Source organism: Carlito syrichta, unplaced genomic scaffold (assembly GCF_000164805.1).
Source record: "Carlito syrichta isolate Samal-C Ts95f unplaced genomic scaffold, Tarsius_syrichta-2.0.1 Scaffold306712, whole genome shotgun sequence".
Lineage (NCBI taxonomy): Eukaryota > Metazoa > Chordata > Mammalia > Primates > Tarsiidae > Carlito > Carlito syrichta.
The window spans coordinates 491041-499791 of NW_007250808.1; the positions used below are offsets into that span (position 1 = coordinate 491041).

General features: G+C 46.4%; 1 pseudogene across 1 annotated transcript; it reads left to right on the top strand.

Moving 5' to 3' along the window:
- Positions 1-7963: 7963 nt before the first annotated feature.
- Positions 7964-8458, top strand: LOC103265632 (annotated as a pseudogene). The gene has a single exon (XR_504650.1). The product of XR_504650.1 is annotated as a 60S ribosomal protein L32 pseudogene (transcript).
- The last annotated feature ends 293 nt before the right edge of the window (positions 8459-8751 follow it).

Consider the following 8751-nt stretch of genomic DNA (forward strand, 5'->3'; position numbering starts at 1 on the left):
TGACCCCTTCTAAACCCACAACCTCGTTCTTAGCAAAATGCTTGGTCTGAGCCTCTGTCCTTGCTGGCCATCTCTCCCCAGCCCCTGGACATCTGGTGCCTGTGGCTGATCCATTAGCTGCCTTACCTGCCCCTGAAGCAGAGCGATCCAGGCCACCATGAAATATTAAAGCAGCCCTGACAGCAGATAACTTACTATGACTGGATTCTGCTTTGACCGTGGGTTGGATTACAGAGGAGAGACCAGGCCAGCTAAGGCAGGGAAGTCGAAGGCCTGGGGCAGTGCTACCCACAAGGCAGAGAAAGGACACCAAAAACCAAACTGCAGTTTAGGATGCCACTTGTTAAACAAATGCAAACTTTGCAAGCTCAAACTTGCTGCAGGCCGGTAAAGAAATAGCCAAGGCCTGAGAATTCATTCCAGACAGTGGAGAAGCATTGTCTTCAGCATCATAAAGATTTGGATTCAAGTTCAGCCTGGCCACTTTCTAGCTATTTTCCTTGGATGAGTAACCGAATGTGCTGAAACTCAGTTTTTCTATCTGTACGTTGGGGATAACTAGCCCTTCCCCTCAAGATTATCATGAGACTTAAGTGCGATAAGATGTTTGGAGGTGCCTGGGAGGTGCTTACTTTATGTGAGTCTTTTCTTTCTGTTCCAGGGTCACTTGCACTGGAACCAAATTCACTCCACCCAGGCTATCAGAATGCACTCCAGACTCCTGGAATTTCTTCACCACTTACCTCGCTCCACAAAAGGGTCTGCGGCTACAAAGTGCCTGTATATATATATCACTCCTAATAAAACAGGAGTAGGAAGCATAACAGCTCATGTTTATAGAGTGCTTACTGTGTTAAGTGCCTCACCTCACATTGTTATTATTTTTAAAGATAAAAAGCAGCATCCTGGCAAGCAGGGAGAAGCATATCTGCTAAACCCTTTCTGGCTTTAATTTCAGAGAAACCCTGACTTCTAGGTCATGGTTATAAAATAAATTGTTTCAATGGGAGCCAAAAAAAAAAGGAGGGGGAGGAGGTTTGCGCAAGAGAGCTTTAGAGTCATAATAACAAAAATAATTTTTCCTATAGGAGTCCCAACAGTAAAGGTTTTTTTATAGCCAGAAGCTCAGGTCATAAAACCTAAAGTCCCCAGCTCCTCAGTGTGGGATCACGTGGCACCCTCCTTGTCACTGCTAGCTCTAGCACTAGTGAAAAGCATCTCACACTTGTTTTTATCCTTTTAATCATCTTTTAATCATCTAATCATAATCAAAGAGATTATGATAACATCTCTCAAACAAAGCAAATATTCCAACTTCAAAGCCTCTTGACTTATTGCCTTTGTGATTTCCTCAACAGGGACACTGTAAGGACAACTGTATACCATAAATAATCCAAGTTACATGATGGACATGCCCCCTGCAGAAGAAAAGCTTGTGTCTGAGCATCCAAGGTCCCTCTGAGCTCCCTAGTAGCCACTTCCCAAAGGGAAACTCAGAGACATTCAGAGGGAGCCCTTCTTCCCTGAAAAAAGGAAGCAAATGCTCTGGATGCGTTGGTTTGGCTTTGTTTCTTTGAAGCAGGGTGCCATCTAACCAGGCTTTGGGTGGGTAGTTGCTTTTCTGTCCCTCTGACTGTGGCTTCTCTGGGATGTTCATGGGTTCTGTCTGCCCTGCTTAGTTCAAAAAAACCAGTGGGATTTGGCAGGCCCCAGGCTCCCCTCCTGTTACCCCTGGAATGTGCCAAATTCCACATAGATGCACAGATTTCATGCACTTCAACTCACAGAATCTTGACAGTTCTCGGAGGGATAGGTAGTACGGTCCTCACTGGGGAAATGAGAAAAAGGAGGCTCAGAGAGATACGGTGAGTTGCCCAAGCTCACACAGCAGGAAAAGTGGCAGAGTCTGGACCAGACCCCAGATCTACTGTCTCCAACAGCAGCTTTCATAGAGTTACAATGACGTGCTCAATCGCACACAGAGAGCAGGTGACAGAACTGGGGAGCCAAGCCTAGATCTCAGCCCACTCCAGCACCCAGCCTCCTGTGTCCATCCATCCAACGCATATATGTTGCTGCCCACATGCCAGGCACCAGGGGCTATCGGAGGTCCTGCAGATGTACCCATGAGCAAGACGTAACCATGATGCCCTAAGGGCCTTACCTTCCAGTGCGAAAGGTGGATGATGAATAATAAAACTGGTCGATGGCACAGTTATTCTGATGGGCTGAGTATCAGGGTGGAAATATGCAGGAGCCGTGGGTAGGGAAGAAATGCTGAGGGTGTGAGTTCACTGCTTTAGACAGGAGGGTCTGGAAAGTCTTCTCTGAGGAAGTGGCATTACCTGAGTACTGCATGATAAGTAGGAGCCAGTCATGAAAGAGAGAACAAGATGGGCAAGGGCCCAAAGGTGAGACATAGCTCACCCTGGGACAGGACACAAGGGCACCGTGGTCCAAAGGTCCCAAGTGAAGACCAAAAGGGCTCAAGATGAATGGGGCAGAGGTTAGCGGCAGGCATAAGGATGGTGTGGAAGGGCTGAATGTGTTCTTAAGAGCAACACAGAGGCATTGCAGGGTTTGGGCATGACTAGGAGTATGTGTGTGTGTGTGTGTGTGTGTGTGTGTGTGTGTGTAAGAAGGGAGAAGGGAAGATTGCTAGGTGGGCATCAGAGAGGTCAGGGAGGTGGCACAGGAGCTCAAGCATGCTTGGACAAGGTGGGGTAACAAGAAGAGTGGGGTAGACTTGGGACATGTTTAAAACAAAGTCTGCTGGCCTTGTCTAGGGCTTGAGAGTGAACAGCATGGAAGGCAAGGTATCTGTAATGACCTCCAGGCTCCTGGCCGGAGCACACCACGTGAAGAATAGGGCTGTGTCACCTGATGCTGGGCACGACTAGTGGGGGGAGAGGGGATAAGGGGCTCCCCAACACCTATGGGTTACCATGTGCACTACCCGGGGAGAGGGGGCTCACTAGAAGCCCACGCTTCATCTGCACACAATTTTCTTATGTAGCAAATCCTCACACATATCCCACAACTCTAAAATTAAAATTAAAATAAAAAAAAAGAATATGACTGTGTCTTAGGGGCCACAGGGCAGCACTGCAAGGCTTGACCTTCAGTCCCACCAGCAGCAGGAGCCCTTCCCCCAACAACTCAACCCCTCCCCCACAAAGTAGGCAGGACCAGCCCCAGATAACAATTCCCCCTGCCCAGAACCTTCTGGGAACCCCAGTCAGCCAGGCCAGTTGCAGCCAGGATGCTGCACTCTCTAGATTGGGTTCCTGGAAAAACTGCTCAATTATTGATAAGGAACCCTCCTGACATCACTGAAATACAACAACACTCTCTTCTCACTGCCCTACGGATCTGGGTCCTCCATCCTTGCAACTGGAATACGGGGAGGCGGGGAAGGGACAACCAATAGTTGACCACAGCCACAAGAACACACACTCCGCACATAAAATAATAATACTGTCGTAACTCATGTTTCTTGAACACTTGCTATGTGCCAAGCAGGGCTCCAAGGGACCACACTCTCTCTGGAGAACTCTAAGACAGATGTCCAACAATTATTCCCACTTTACAGGTGAGAAAACTGAGGCAAACGGAGGTGAAGCAAGTTGCCCTAGGTCACCCATCTCAGAAAAGGCAAAGCCACATTGAAGCACCCACAGTCTGGCTCCAAGTCTGTATCCCCCGCTACTCCAATCTTTCTCCAGGAGCTAGCCCAGGTGAGGTGGCCGAACTGGTAGCAGAGGGGCCTGCTTTGCCTTTCTGCATTTAAAATGAATTTGTTAGAACCACATGGGAAACATTGACTAAAGTCCCACATCTGTGCTTATATTCACCACTTAATTTTTTTTTTTTTTTTGAGCTGGAGTCTCACTCTGTCATCCTAACTGGAGTGCAGTGACATGCTCACGGCCACCCCAGCTTCGAACTGCTGGACTCTGGCGATCCTTCCGCAAGTAGCCAGAACTACAGGCGCGCACTACCACTCCCAGCTAGTTTTATTTATTTATTTATTTATTCATTTATTGTAGAGACGAAGTCTCACCAAGTTGCCTGGATTGGTCTCGAACCCTCAGGCTCAGACAATCCACTTGCCTTGGCCTCCCAAAGTGCTGGGAGTACAGGCTGAGTTACTGAGCCCATCCTTCACCACTTCATTTGACTTACTAACCCCTGGTGAAATGAGGAACCTGGTCATGCCTATTTCACCAGTGGGAAAACAGGTTAAGAGAGATGAGACAGGCTGGGTGCAGTGGTTCATGTTTAATCCCAGCACTTTGAAAGGCCAAGGCGGGAGCATCTCTTGATCCTGGGAGTTCAAGACCAGACTGGGCTACATAGAGAAACTTCATTTCTACAAAAGTAAAAATTAAAAAAAAAAATTAGCCAGGTGTGGTAGCCCATGCCTGCAATCCCAGTTATTCAGGAGGTTATGGTAGAAGGATCACTGAGCCCAGGAAATTGAGGCTGAAGCTGAAGTGAGCTATGATCATGCCACTGTACTTCAGCCTAGGCAACAGAGTGAAACCCTGACTACTCACCACACACACACACACACACACAGAGAGAGAGAGAGAGAGAGAGAGAGAGAGAGAGAAAGAGAGAGATGAGAGGTTTTACTTGAGGCTGGACAGCTTATAAACAGCAGATCTGAGACTTGAATCTTTTTTTTTTGAGTTGGAGTCTCACTCTGTCGCCTCGACCTGCTGGGCTCCGGTGATCCTTCTGCCTCAGCCTTCCAAGTAGCTGGAACTACAGGTGCGTGCTACCACACCCAGTTAATTTTTGATTTATTGTAGAGACGAAGTCTCGCCAAGTTGCCCCAGCGGGTCTCGAACCCGCGGGCTCAGGCAATCCACTCACCTCAGCCTCCCAAGGCACGGGATTAAAGGCTGAGCCACCGAGCCCGGCTGACTTGAATCTTGACCATTTAACTCCAAGGACAGTGACGTCTCTAACTTCACTACACACATGTGTATACTATAAAAACAAATTGCCCAAGTTCATTGAAGAGAATATGAATGTTTCAGCACAGAGCACACATACTACGCAGCATGTCCTCTTGTTGTGTCTCCTGTCTATTTCCATCCCTACAGGAGGCCCAGGGATAGATTCATGCTGCTGCTGAAACTCCAGCCGCTTCTGTGTTTCTGGTTCACTGCTCTGGGATGTGTGCTTTTCTTTTTGTGAACTTAGAAGAGAAGAAGTTAGGCCACAAACCCATTTCTCTAGTCTCCCACCAATGTACTGCTTTGAAATATCCAATCGTTTCTTTTTATTTTGCTGTCTTTGAAATTCTTTTAAGATACCTCCTTTTCCTTCACACTTCCTTTTTTATCTGACCAATTTTTAATGAGCACCTACTCAGCAGAGCAATGTTGAAGACCACCACAGGGGGACAAACAGACCCATGCTCAAATTCTAGCTCTGCCCTTTACTAGTTCTGAGGCCTTGGGCAAGTTCTTTCACCCCTCCCAGCCTAAGCATTCTTGTTTATAAAGTGGGCTCATCCTACAATCTACTCCAGGTGGGTTGCTGCAAAGGGGAAACACAGTCACAGCTGTTAAAGTATGAGGGGGACCCAAAAAACTTGAATGTATTTATTACAAATTGTTTGTTCTTATTTGTTTAAACTTCAATCACCTTCAAAGTACTCTCCATTTGATGCAATAGATACTTTTTCCGCTGCTCAAGACAATTTTTGAACTCGTCAATTTTGATGCCTTTTAGTGTTCCTGCTGTTTTTTGTTTTATCTATTCAAATTAGAAAAACTTTTCCCTTTGAGGACTTTTTTCATCCAGGGAAACAAAGAAACAAAAAAAGGTGCTCAGGGCAAGATTGGGTGAATAGGGAGGGTGCGGTACAGGAATCGTGTCGTTTTTAGTCAAAAATTGCTGAACTCTCTGCGCGGTGTGGGCAGGTGCGTTGTCATGGTGGAAGAACCAGTCACCTGTTTGTTACAACTCAGGATGCTTCTTCCCACAGCCTCTTCCAACAATGCTAGCTCGTACACTGATGCTGATATGTTCCCCAGCTGGGGAAGCCCACCCTCCAAAAGATAATCCCATTTTAGGGAGGGGTTCTCCTCATATCTGACATAGTGCTTGGCACACAGTAGGTGCTCAGTAAATGTTTGATGGACATTGAGACTACATGTGGAAAAGAGATCAAAAAGGATCAGATGCAGATTCTGCGCTCAAACAGCTTCCTGCTTATTTGGGTTTGGGGTTTCCATTCTTAAACACTAATATTCTTCTCAATGAACTTGGGCAATAGGGCAGAAATAAATGAGGCAGCCTATGACAAGGACCATGCTAAGGGGCCAATAAAGTGTCCTGAGAATTAATTGGAAGGAGAAAACATTTGTTATGAAAGTAGCTTAGGTTCTACAGAACAGCCTAGAAACACCCTCTCTCTCTCTCTCTCTCTCTCTCTCTCATTGTCTCCCAGGTCAGGAGGATGCTTTTCTAGGCCAGATCCAAATCTTCCCTGATCCTCAGTAAAATAGGGCAGAAGGTGATGAGAAGGAATTTAGGTGATACTCCCTGATTGAGGCCAATGGCTTAGAAGCAATAGAAACACCCTATGACTAGCCCCATCCACGGACAAGAGTCAGACGCACAGGTCTGCCCTGAATCCTGACTCGGCCACTTCCTAGCTGTGTGGCTTTTGGACAAGTGGTCCCAATACCCCAAAGCCTCAGGCCCACCTCCTATAAAATACAATTAATAACAGCATCTATCTCCAGAGCCACTATGAAGATGAGTTAAGAGAACTGTATGCATGTTCAGGGCATATGGAATATGGATAATAAGGACCAGCTTTTCATTTGAGTTCTCTTCTTGCCAAGTGAGGGTGTGTTGGGGGCTCTTCTAAGACAGGTGCATTTTATTGGCCAATTAGACTTTTGGCAGCTCTGCTGTAGAACAACTAAAGGGCAGGCCTTTGACAATTTTATGTTTTCACTGTTCAACAGAGGAAACTGCCAAAAATATGTGTGTTCCGAATCTGTGGGAACAGGCAGAAGCCAAACCCCTGCAACCAATTTAGACCCGAGTTCAGGGTCAGCATTCATCTGACCCTATCTCATTTGAATGTCTATGATAGACAGTTTGAGGGGCAGCAGCCATCAGAGAGGGATGAGCACTGTGAGCAGGCCAGCACCATCAAAACACATGCGTCCGTACACACAAGCAGAGGCTCCGCTGGGCACATTCATGCGGTAAGCTCATGCATATGGATGAGGTAGCTGCTCAGTGACCAGTCAGGGGACAGGTTCGAGCAGAGAAGGAAAGAGCATTGTACAAGGGAAGCGGAACTCTATTCAACTTCACATCTGCCCCTTTCATCTCTCTGTGCCTCAGTTTCCTCATTTGTAAAAATGGGGGATAATATAACCAGGGTTGTTGAAAATTTTAAATTCTAGAATTTATATGAAATGATGCAATGCTTGAAAAAATAAATGCTGGCTAAACTGGAGTCTACTGAAGACTACAGAGCCATCAAGCTGCAACACATATTTATTGGTATTCTGCAATATGTCAGCCTCGTGTCAGGTTCTAGGCATGTGGAGATGAATAAAACATGCCACTGTAGGGGGCGATATTTTAGGTCTATATTTCATTTTATTTGTGTGTATAGGACACACATGCACAAACACCAAGGAAGACATCATAGAAGAGAAGAAGGGCTTAAAGAACATGAGGGAGTTTGCAAGCAGAGTCACTCCTGAACTTGAAAATTCTCCTTTGGTTATGTCCTGCATTGAAGAGTATAGCAGCCCAGGCCCAATGGTTCATGTCCCTAATCCCAGCACACTTTGGGAGGCCAACACGACAGGATCGTTTGAAGTCAAGAGTTCAAGATTGGACTGAGCAACATAGCAAGACACCTGTCTATACATAAAATTAAATTAAATTTAAATTAATATTAAAAATTGCTCTCTTCTTCGGCGCTGCCTACCAAGGTGGCAGCCATCTCCTACCCGGCAACATGGCTGCCCTCAGACTCCTGGTGAAACCCAAGATCGTCAAAAAGAGGACCAAGAAGTTCATCCGGCACCAGTCAGACCAATATGTCAAGATTAAGAGTAACTGGCGGAAGCCCAGAGGTATCGACAACAGGGTGCATAGAAGATTCAAGGGCCAGATCTTGATGCCCAACATTAGTTATGGGAGCAACAAGAAAACAAAGCACATGCTGCCTAGTGGTTTCTGGAAGTTCCTGGTCCACAATGTCAAGGAGCTGGAAGTGCTGCTGATGTGCAACAAATCTTGTTGTGCTGAGATTGCTCACAATGTTTCCTCCAAGAACTGCAAAGCCATTGTAGAAAGAGCAGCCCAGCTGGCCATCAGAGTCACCAATTCTAATGCCAGGCTGCGCAGTGAAGAAAATGAATAGTCAGCTCGTGCACGTTTTGTGTTTAAATAAAACCATAAAAACTGCCCTCTGGCATTTTCCTTGGTAAATAAATAAATAAATAAATACAAAAGAGTATAGCAATAGAGAAACTTAGATTCAGTTTGAATGGGTTAAGAGACCCTATCCCTAGTGTAGAGGGTCAGAGGTAACATCAGGCCTTCGGTCTGGACAGCACAAACCTAGTCGGAACTCCCTCCACAATCCCAGAAACAGGCCCCTATCCCTGGAATTCCAGACTTGACTTCGCCTTCAAATCTCCACTCCCAGGGGGACAAAGGCCTCTCTGGGGTTCCTGTTGAGAACCAGGGTTC